Source organism: Monodelphis domestica, chromosome 4 (genome assembly GCF_027887165.1).
Source record: "Monodelphis domestica isolate mMonDom1 chromosome 4, mMonDom1.pri, whole genome shotgun sequence".
NCBI lineage: Eukaryota > Metazoa > Chordata > Mammalia > Didelphimorphia > Didelphidae > Monodelphis > Monodelphis domestica.
The window spans coordinates 265,113,233-265,124,915 of record NC_077230.1 but is presented as its reverse complement, the minus strand read 5'-3'; the positions used below and the strand labels follow the sequence as shown (position 1 = coordinate 265,124,915).

At 37.6% G+C, this 11,683-nt stretch overlaps 1 pseudogene; it reads left to right on the top strand.

Annotated features, from left to right (window-relative positions):
* The first annotated feature begins 8,530 nt into the window (after positions 1-8,530).
* Positions 8,531-10,939, top strand: LOC100013778 (26S proteasome regulatory subunit 4-like; annotated as a pseudogene).
* The last annotated feature ends 744 nt before the right edge of the window (positions 10,940-11,683 follow it).

Sequence of the window (11,683 nt, the reverse complement as noted above, 5' to 3'; positions counted from 1 at the left end):
ATTAACATAAATCTAGTTTTTAAACATATGGAGGCTACGCCTAGAAGATACATACCAGGCAGATAGAGCAGGGCAAAGGTCTTCTCTCTCTGTATTGGAGGAGGGCAGTCTCTCCTTGCCTCAATTCTTCTGCTTTCATTTGGATAGTGTCTGTGTGTGTGGGTTGGGGTATGTGTGTTTGGCGGGGTGGGAGGCTGAGGAGCACCTACTGGAGGGGCAGGAACAGGGAGAGGACAGAGCACAGTACTATATAGGAAAGTTAAATAGATGTTAAAAATCAGAGAAAACTATCCACAGTTTCAGGCAACCACTGTGGGATCTTGGAACATTCCCCATAGTTAAAGGGAATGCTACTCTACAGTACTATAAAATAGTGTATAACGTTCTTTATTATTAATGTATTTAATGTCGGTAATGCCTTACTATGTATTTAATTGTTAACTAAGAGTTATTATAAATATGTATGTACAAAGAAATCATGTTTCTATGGGGTCAGCAGAAGTTTGCTTATGTCCAGGGTTTTAGCCATCCATGGTCAGTCTTGGAACGTACCCCCTCCCAAGTTGTCCGTCTTCTGTGAATGAAGTTCATGGCATCCTAAACCAATTACAATAGTTACATCCAAGACCACTGATCACAGGTCACCATTGCAGATAAAATAGTAAAGATAAAGTCTGAAATATTTGAGAATTTCCAAAATGTGAAACAGAGGCATGATGTGAGCACATGCTGTTGGAAAAATGATGCTGTGATAGACTTGCTTAATGCAGAGTTGCCATAAACCTCCAATTTGTAATAATAATAATAATAATAAAATCTGCACAGTGCAATAAAAGGAAGCAGAATAAAATGAAGTATGACTGTACCAAACACCTCCCAAAGCTACCCAGAGATATAAAAAAAATTTTAAAGGGGCCCTTAACTGGAAAGCCTTTGTCACGTAGATTCTCCCATCACATATTTCTGAGACTGTCATCACTGGCTAGTAAAGCCACCCAAGGATCCATGCTCTTAGGAAGGAAACTGGTCGATGTGGTCTAGATCCAGTTCTCAACAACTCAATTCATATAAAATATAAATTCCCTATTTCTGTCCTTTTTAACTTATCTTTAACTTTATCTTCCTTTCAAAGAATCATAAAAATAAAATTGGAAAGGTCTTTGGAGATTCTCTAGATTGATCCTTTTATTGTACAAATGAGGAAACTAAAGGCCAGAGAAGTTCAGTGATTCAATCAAAAAGGGATCCAGAAAATATATCTTTGAGGTAGGATTTAAACCTAAATCCTTTGGCTCCCAAACAAAAACTCTTTCCACAGTGTCATTCTACCTACCTTCTTTTCAATGTCCTAGTCATACATTACTTCTTTTCTTTTTTTATAATTTCTACCTTTGTAGAATAAACACAGCTAAAATACAATTTACCCCTTGTTCCAAAGCTCATGCCGAGCCTTTAATATGTAAAGAGTGAATCAAACTTCTTTGTCTATCAATCAGCAACTTTTAAATTAATCAATCAAAAACTTAAGCACCCCTACACGAAGCAGGAGAATTCACAAGTCACTTGCCAGAGTGGGTGACAACTCCAGAGGCCACTGTCCACCCCTTGGGCAGTACGAGGCAAATTGAAAGACTACAATTGGTTTCCATAAAGTGGAGGAAGGGACAGGAAAGGACATGGAAAAAGGACTATAAAAAATCCTGAAATTCCTGTCCAGGGACCTTCAGGTTGGATCTCGGGCTTGGATCTTCTCCTTGGTAAAGCCTTGCTGGGTCTGAGCCCCACACCCGAGCAGTGTTTAGGGTGATAGGCTAGATAATTCGCTACCTTCTTAAATTTTTCCACTTTCACTCTTTCCACCTCTTTGTAGATAAAGCTACTAAAAGTCATTTTGACTTGTTATAATATCTTTAAATTGGCAACCACAATATTACTATAGAATTCTCATATTTAGTATAAAACCTAAAATTTTAAATTCTTACAAATATCAAGTAAATATCAAGTCAAGTAAACCAATATTTACTGGCTAAACACATCTTGTATAATGTCAGCTAACTGGCATCGTGGATAGAGCCCTAGACCTGAAAGTCAGGAAGATTTGAGTTCAAATTCAGTCTCACACACTTACTGTGTGATTTTTGGGCAAGTCACTTAACTCTGACTGCTTCAGTTTTCTCAATTATAAATGGGAATCATAAGAGCACCTACCACAGACCATTGTTGTAAAGATCAAATAAGATATTCAGCACAGTGCCTGGCACATAGTAAGTATAAAATAAATGCTTGGGGGCAGGTAGGTGGCAGAGTGCAGACCTTGGAATCAGAAAGACCTGAGTTCAAATCCAGCCTCAAACACTAGGTGTATGATCCTGGGCAAGTCACTTAACCTTATCTGCCTCCATTTCCTCATCTGTAAAATGAGCTTGAGAAGACAATGGCAAACCACTCCAGTATTCTTGCCAAGAAAACCTCAAATGGGGCCCAACTGAACAACAACAACAAAAAATGCTTATTTCCCTTCTCTTGTAAAAGATTAAATATTCTCTCTGTTTTAAGATTTCTAGGATTTATGTGAAAATTATTATGTAATTATACATGTTAAATGAGAGCCTGATCTTCATCTTACCAGCAAGACTCCAGGCTGGTATCTTATCTGTGGGCATCTATTATTGGTGCCCTCATCAGCAATTACAGTTGGGATTTGGTTGTTTTTTTTTGACTGGAGGCCCAAATTGGAAAGATATTTCTATCTTAATATCATGTAAATTATAATGACAGCAGGAACCAGCCAGCCAATTCTAATGAAAAACCTCTATTTTTTTAAACCCTTACCTTCCATCTTGGAATCAATATTGTGTATTGGTTCCAAGGCAGAAGAGTGGTAAGGGCTAGGCAATGGGGGTTAAGTGACTTGCCCAGGGTCACATAGCTAGAAAGTGTCAGATTTTAACCCATGGCCTCCCAACTCTGGGCCTGGCTCTCAATCCACTGAGCCACCTAGCTGCCCCTACCCTAAATAGTTTTTAAAGATATTTTGGGACAGCTAAGTGTCATAGTCGTTAAAGCACCAGACCTGGAGTCAGGAGGGCCTGGGTTCAAATCTGGATTCCCAACACTTCCTAGCTCTGTGACCCTGAGTAAATCACTTAACCTCGGCTGCCTAGCTCTTACCATTCTTTTGCCTAGGAATTTATACTTGGTATCTACTCTAAGACAGAAAGTGTTAAAAAAAAAAAGACTATATCAGTTATGGCAAACCTATGGCACAGTTGTGAAAGATGGCACTCAGAGCACTGACTGTGGACATGTACCCCCCCTTACTAGAAAGACTGAGGGAGCTGCTCCCCTCCCCCTCTCTACTGTGTCCGATGACACTTTGGGACATTCCTCACTTCACCTGCCCCTCCACCCAGCAGCCCAATGGGAGCACAATATACCTTATCCAAATATTAGAGCCATGAGCCCTGTCCCTAAAATAGAGTTGAATACAGATTCTGACCTGAACTTAATGCTTAACAGGCAAGAAATAGTGATGGACAGACTTGGGTGGGGTGGGGTGCAGTGAATTTTGGGGTAAATAAGCAACCCCAAAGGACACTTTCATGGGCTATTCTTTTTTTTCTTTTCCCCAGTAACGGGTATTTATTATCAAAGACATAATGACCAAAAAAACTGCATACATTGCAATTTCAATGCAAACAGTCAAATGGAATCCCAGTCATTAAAAAAGTAATTAAAATCACCCAGGAAAGCAACTGAATTTTAACATCTTTATATATTCAGCCAACAAATTTAAATGGTTAACAGGGAAAACAAAATACAAAATTGGAAGTCTGGTATTGATGTAAAAAAAAAAGGCAACTGCTTAAGCATTTTTATCAATTTGCACATCAATCTTTCTGCCACTGAGTTTTATCCCATTCATCATCTGGCAAGCTCTCTCTGCCACCTCTTCAGACTCAAACTTGACCTCGTCACAACTCTTGGATTTGCCACTCTTCATCCTTATGTTTGAGACAACACATGGCCACATTCATTGAATTTGTCTTTTAGCATTTTCCATATAAAGTCACAAAATTGGGAGATCTCTCTCACAAATATCCAGCAGGCTTTTTGAGCAACCCCAGGCACATGGCCACCAGCACCTCCAAAAGACTGTGCAAAACTGCTTCCAGAGTTTCCTCTCTCCATTTCCAAAGCTCTGTCAAAACGACTTCACATGGCAAGTCCCAGGCGCTCCATTCCTGAACCTAGGACTGGACCCATAGCAGGATGCATTTTTTCTATGTTATTGGCTCCCATATGGTCCAGTCTCATGGGCTCTTCTTCAGTAGTTATTGTCACATGTGAGAGCAGAAGAATGATACTCTCCTTGACAAGAGATTTAACCTAGACACAAGGAAGAACTTCCTGACTGCAAAGCTTTTTAAACAGAGAATTTGGGAAAGTCCCTTTCTTGGAAAGCTTTATAAATGATAACCACCCACCTGTTTGAATGGTATAATTGTACTGTTACATTATATTTTATGATATCATATGATATAAGATATTGCATTTATTATGTTATATCATAATATATTACTTTACATTATATTACATTTATTATGTTACACCATACCATATCATATCTTATATTATACCATATTATGTTATGTTAGATTAAATTAGATTAGAGCATAGCATACCATACCACACCATATGTAATGATAAAATAAATGCTTGGAGACAGTCCTAGATTTCATGACTCCACAGTCATGCTAGGCCCTTCTCTCTTCCACCAGCTCTTGAAGATTGTCCTAGTTTATTGTTTCCATGTGTAATATCTATAGGGAAAATGTGTAGGGGATTGATGGACAGGGGATATTGAAGGTTTTATAACAGGAATGGAGGAGTTGAAGGGAGACAGGGAATATGGCTGCCTATGAGGTAAAAGGAAAGAGATGCCCCCTGCCAAGAGACTATTTTTGAAAAACGGGGTTCCCAAGAAATGGGCCACTTATGATAGCCTGAGGGAATATCTTCTCTATAGATTGATGTTGCAGATACCCCAGAGCAGGTAAGCACGGATCCTCCTGAGGGATAAGCCTCCCCCCAGACTTAGTTGCCCAGCAGGGGTCCAATAAGGACAGTTTATAGTTGAATGGCTTTCCTGAGTTTCAGCTCCCTATATGTCCCCTGAAATGATAGTCCTCTTATCTGACTGTGGTTATTTAAATAAGGATAAATTTTAATAACAAGTTTGGATTGGGGAGGTTTCAGGGAAGAGGGATTTCCCTAGATGAGGCTTGAGTCTCTATCTGCTTTTGAGCTAAGGCCAGGCCTCACAGGCTGATGGAGGGTTTCTTTATTCCTGTCTATGCTAATCTGTGCTAGTTTTCTTAAGTTCAAAATGTTAGCAGTAGACAGCAAGAGAAAGAAAAGTTCTGACTTTCAGAGCTGGTTGGGCCTGTCTCTTCAGGCTGACGCCCCTAAAGACCAGCCTTAGAGTCCAAACTGCTTTCCTTAATTCCTTTTGTCCAATTAACACAATCACAGGGATCCAGGTAGAGCACACAGTTGGGAAAATCATGAATGGAGGCACTTCTATCCAGAGACAGGGAGAGAGGCTCCTTCCAGTTCCAGGGCCAAGAGAGTGTGTCAGGAAACCAACTGCCACTCCCAGTTCCCCTTCCCCCACCAACTGTCAGTTTTCTTCTCTCTAACATTCCAACTACTGTTTGTTCCACCTGATTGGCAGAAAGTACAAAACTTGCTTTAGTTTTCCTTTCTACAATCATCCCCTTTTTTTGTTGTGACCTTCCTAAGGTCACTTACTTTTATTATAGTTACCAATCTATTAAGTCTAATTTCTAACTACTTTCCCCAAGATAATAAACTTCCCTCAATTACTCTATCACTATTTTATGCTAACTTTATCTATTCTAAGGAATTCTATACAGGAAAGTTTGGGTAAGGGTAGTTTTAGGGTTTTACAATAAATTCAGTACAATAAATATTTGAACAAAACCATTACAAAAAATCTTAGTTCTAATACTACTTACTTTTACTAAGTTAAAATAAAACAAATAGTTTCCCTATTTTATATATCTATTATTATTTGCAAACTATTTTATCTATATATATTTCCACTAAACACAATTTTAGCATCAGCTTTAAAATAAATAATTAAAACATTACTATCTACAAATGCAGCGTAAATCTATTTCTAAGTATAATTGTCTATGCGATGCTTTAACTTAACTTACTCCTAATCTATTCCCTACTTATTATAACTCTTATCTAAGTCTCTAGTCTAATCTATAGCCTAATCTTATATACAACATATATACATGCTATGCTAAATATTTATAGATTCTCTCACTGTTACTAACCTAATTATAGTATATACATTATTTATAGAGATTATTTACATATAATACAATAATATACACTGTTCCACATCTAGATGTCAGTCAAATAGAAATATCTGTTGATCTTTCTATTTGCCTAAGCCCTTATGGAACTAACTTTATACATATTTACATTTTGCATAAATACAATTTCAATCATTTGTTTATTTAAACAAGGTCTCCCAATATGTCAGTTTATGATTTTGTGTTTTGTGTCCAATAGTGTTGTTGACCCTTCTCCCACCAACTGTCAGTCTTGTCAGTATCTTCTCTCTAAAATTCCACCTCCTGGTTGTTCCACCTGATTGGCAGAAAGTCCAAAACTTGCTTTAGTTTTTCTTTCCACACATGACACTATCAATCTTATCCTCTGTCATTCCCTTCTCCTTTTGCCTTCAATCTTTCCCAACATAAAGGTCTTTTCCAATGAGTCCCATCTCCTCCTTAAGTAGACAAAGATTTAAAATTCATCTTCAGTATTTGATCTTCTAGGGAAGAGTCTGAATTAATCTCTTTAGAAACTCTCAAAAATTGGACACAACTTACTGAACAACAACAATAAGAGGAAGTTGGGGTGAACAAGGTAATCTCTGGCCATTCCTTTTACCCCATAATGATAAGGGAATGACTTTCGGTGACTTTCTAACTCAGGGTGTGGTTCTGCAAACCTTTTTGGGTGAAGAAGTTTTGAACCAAACAAATCCTGCCCCACCCAAAGGAAAATTGATATTCATTAACTTGACAAACTTCCTTGACTAACTGGTCAAATCTTGAGCTGTACGTGACAAAGACTTTGTTCTAAAAAATAAGAAAGACTTTTTTGTCTAGTGATGACTTTTTTTTAACCCTTAACTTCTATCTTAGATACTAAGTATTGATTCTTTATTTTCATTTTTCTTTGTTTTTCATTTAATTAATTAATTAATTTAGAATTTTTGCCGTGGTTACATGATTCATAGTCTTTCCCTTCCCTCTTCTCTCCCCTTTCCCATAACCAATGAGCAATTCAACTGGATTTTACATGTATCATTGATCAAGACCTATTTCCAGGGGGCAGCTGGGTGGCTCAACAGATTGAGAGCCAGGCCCAGAGATGGGAGGTCCTGGTTTCAAATCTGGACTCAGACACTTCCCAGTAGTGTGACCCTGGGCAAGTCACTTGACCCCCATTGCCTAGCCCTTACCACTCTTCTGCCTTGGGACCAATACACAGTATTGATTCCAAGATGGAAGGTAAGGATTCAAAAACAAAAAAAGAGACCTATTTCTATATTATTAATATTTGTAGTAGAATGATCATTTAAAGTCTATATGCCCAATCATATCCCCATCAAACCATGTGACCAAGCAAATGTTTTTCTTCTGTGTTTCTACTAAGTATTGATTCTAAGACAGAAAAGTGATAAGGGATAGGCACTTGGAGTTAGGAGACTTGTCCAGGGTCCCATAGCTAGAAAGTGTATGAAGCTAGATTTAAACCCAGGTCTTCTTGACTCTATTTCTGGCTCTCTCCATTGTACCACCTATCTGCCCCTAGTAATGACTCTTGACTAATAGTGTAAAAGGTTTTGTACTAACGAATGAGAGGGGGCTGTGTGAAGTCTTAGCATTGATTCCTAAAGGCTTTGAGGCTCTTCCGCCAGGAAGTTTCTCTGAAGCAATTTAAATTAAATGGAATATGATGAGTCTTTCTCTGTTTTTAATATTTCTGGGGCTATTCCAGTCTTTAAGTAGCAAAATGAAACTTTTCCCAGTGCCCAATATTGCCAATTTTTCCATTTCAGGCATTAAAAATGCTTCCATAATCCTGGCAAGAAATTCTGCAAAAGAAAGTCAAAATTTAAGGGATTGATGGTATTATGAAGGCAAGATGGCCCAATGAAAATCGCAATTTGCCCTCCTCCCTTCTCACCATCCAGCCCATAAGATATGGGTTCAAATTCTCACTCTAGCACTTAACTACTTATGTGACCTTAGACAAGTTCACCTCTGAACTCTGGTCCTTGTTTTAGGGAGTCAGTATGGCACAATCAAAAGATAATTATTTCTGGCATCAGAAGACTTCTGATGCTTACTGCTAATGGAGTCGTGAGCAAATCACTTCTTTTTCCTGGGCCTCAGGCTCTTATCTGTTTCAGTGGAATGGAGAGGAACTGAAATTCCTTTCTGCTACAAATCCGTTATCCTCTCGTGGTGATGGCAATGGCAAAATATGGATCATATGAATGGACAGATTTCTTGTCTTTGTTTCCCTATAGCTTAGTACAGAGCCTGGCACATAGTAGGTGTTAAATTAATGTCTGTCATACTTTGGTCCTCCTTTTATCACTCCCAAACATTAGGATATGTTCCTAGTGAATACTGGAGGGCAGGTTGATGTCTCAAAGGATAGAAAGCCAGGCCTGAAAGTGGGATGTCTTGGGTTTGAATCCAGACTCATTATACTTCCTAGCTGTATGACCCTAGGCAAGTCACATAACCCCAATAGCCTAGCCCTTACTGCTCTTCTGCCTTGGAACCAATACTTATTATCAATTCTAAGACAGAAGATAAAGGTATAAAAAAGATGACCAGAACCAGGGAGACCCAAATAACTTTTTCAAGATGACAATGCCTAGGGAGACCATAGGAGAGTTGGGAGTGTAAAGATCCTGCATTTGACCTTTGGAGCCACAAAGAAATTTTAATGATGAAAGCATCTCACATATGTAAAGATAGGAACAACATCTCTCCTTTTATGAAGGAAACAAGAAAATGATGAGAATGAATTTTGATTAGTGGTCCATCTCCAAACAGAGGCCAATGTCAGAAAGGTATGAGGATGACAAAGACAAGAAAGAATTTTGAACCTTCAGTTCCAACTAAGGCTGGGAAAAAAGAAGAAACAAAGGGACTAGAAGCCACCAGCCACAGGTAACTGACAATTGCCAATGGCAATGCTTCACACTTGGTGCGGACTAAAATTGTTTGAACTGGAGACAATTAAAAGATTTTCTTCTCATGGAAGAAGAGGTCATCAGAAGTTAAAAACAAATGAAACCACTGCAAGAAAAGCAAGAGGAAGAACAATCTGAGATTGTTGATGATAATCACACCATTGTGTCAACTTCAGTGGAATCAGAGCATTTTGTCAGTATTCTGATACTTGTGTACAAGGATCTTCTAGAACCACCATGTTCTATCCTCCTCAACCGCAAGGTTCATGCTGTAATAGGAGTTCTGATGGATGACACAGATCCCCTTGTTATGTTAATGAAAGTAGAGAAGGCCCCTCAGGAAACATATGCTGATTGATATTGGGGGATTCGATAACCAGATTCAAGAAATTAAGGAATCTGTGGGGATTCCTCTCACTCATCCTGAGTAATATGAAGAAATGTGTATTAAATCATCTAAAGGAATCATTCACTATGGCCCACCTAGCACAAGCAAAACTTTGCTAGCTAAAGCTATATAACAAACCAAAACCTCAGCACCCTTCCTCAGAGTTGTTAGTTCTGAATTTATACAGAAGTACATAGGAGATGGACCTAAACTTGTTCAACAATTGTTCCGAGCAGCTGAGGAAAACACTCCATTGATTGTTTTCACTGATGAAATTGATGTCTTTGGGACCAAAAGGTGTGACTCAATTTCAGGTGGAGAAAGAGGAATTCAGTGAATACTGGAACTGTTGAACCAGTTGGATGGGTTTGATTCTAGAGGAGATGTGAAAAGGGATTATGGCCACAAGCCAAATAGAAACTTTGGATCAAACACTAATCAGATCAGGATAGATTGACCAAAAGTTTGAGATCCTGCTAGGAGACATAAAGACCAAGAAAGTTTTTCAGGGTCATACAAGCATAATGACTTCGGCAGAGGATTTGATCATGGCTAAAGATAACTTATTTGGAGAAGAACTCATTGGAATTTGTACAGAGGCTGGTCCTAAGAGAAAAGAGAATGACAATAACAAATGAAGACTTTAAAAAATCTAGAGAAAATGCACTTTGTAAGAAACAAGAAGGCTCCCCAGAGGGTCTCTATCTCTAAATGAACCATGCATCCTTCATGAGAGTTGCTGGGAACTTTCCAGAGCATTGAAGAGACATATATTCTCCAGTAGGTCTTTGTGAGCAGGTGTTTTTTAATATATTACTCAGATCTGTTGTTGTGTAGGGTGCCCACTGAACTGTGCTAGTATTTTTTTCACTGTTACATTATATTCCACAATAAAACGTTTTCTTTCTAAAGGAAAAAAAAATGGTGGTGCCTATTTCAGTTTTTTAGACTCTTGATTGATAAAGCTTTATCAAATTATATGAGGTGATTTAAGTTTTTAAGTGGATGACAGTAAAGTGATGATAGGAAATAGAGGAAAGATATCTTTTCTCTCACAACTTGAAAATAATCAACCTGTTTAATCTTTAATCTCTCCTCTAAAAAGAAATTAATTCTGTCTATTTCCACAATCTACTTAATCCTGCCATATAATTTAACTACTTCAAAAATGTGTCACATTTTCACAATCTATTGGATTTTAGTTCAACTCGATATAAAGGATTGTTACTTGACATTTTTCAAAAGCGCTATTCAACAAGGCTAGCCTAGTATTTTCCTAGCCTAAAAAAATAGTCATTTGCTAGCTAATATAATTATATCAGTGCCAGGAAAAATATCCATGATTGTTAAAAATAAACAAATCTCTGGGCCATAATTCTGAGCTGAAGATCCAAATTTTAATTGTGGTAAATTAAAGCTGGAGATCTTACCACACCCAGACTGTGATAAGACTTCATATAGACAGATGTTCAATAGAATGTTTTATAGGGTTTTTTATAGCTAATTAGCATAAGTCATTAATACAGCCATATGTACACCCAGCTCTTTCTGCTTGGGCTTCAGCTTCCCTAGATAACAACACAGACCTGAAGTTTTTATTCCTCCAACAGAAGTTCTTAATATATTCAGTCATGACAATATTATAATATGCCAAACTATACTCTTTCTAATACTATGGTTAATATTCTATTATTATAACTGACATCTTATACATGGTTTACTAACTGAGTCTAACTCTTTCTAATACTTATAATAGTATGATTTTCTTGAGGGAGCTTTTGTCCTTCCTTTTACATTTGGCAAATTCTACTTTGTAAAGAGCTTTTTTCCTCAGTGAATTTTTAGTGTATTTTTGTGTATCTTTTTCCATTTGGTCAATTCTGCTTTTTAACAAGTTCTTTTTTCCTTTCAATTTTTGTGCCTTTTTTTTTTACGAATTGGCCTGTTCTGATTTTAAGAGCTAATTTCTT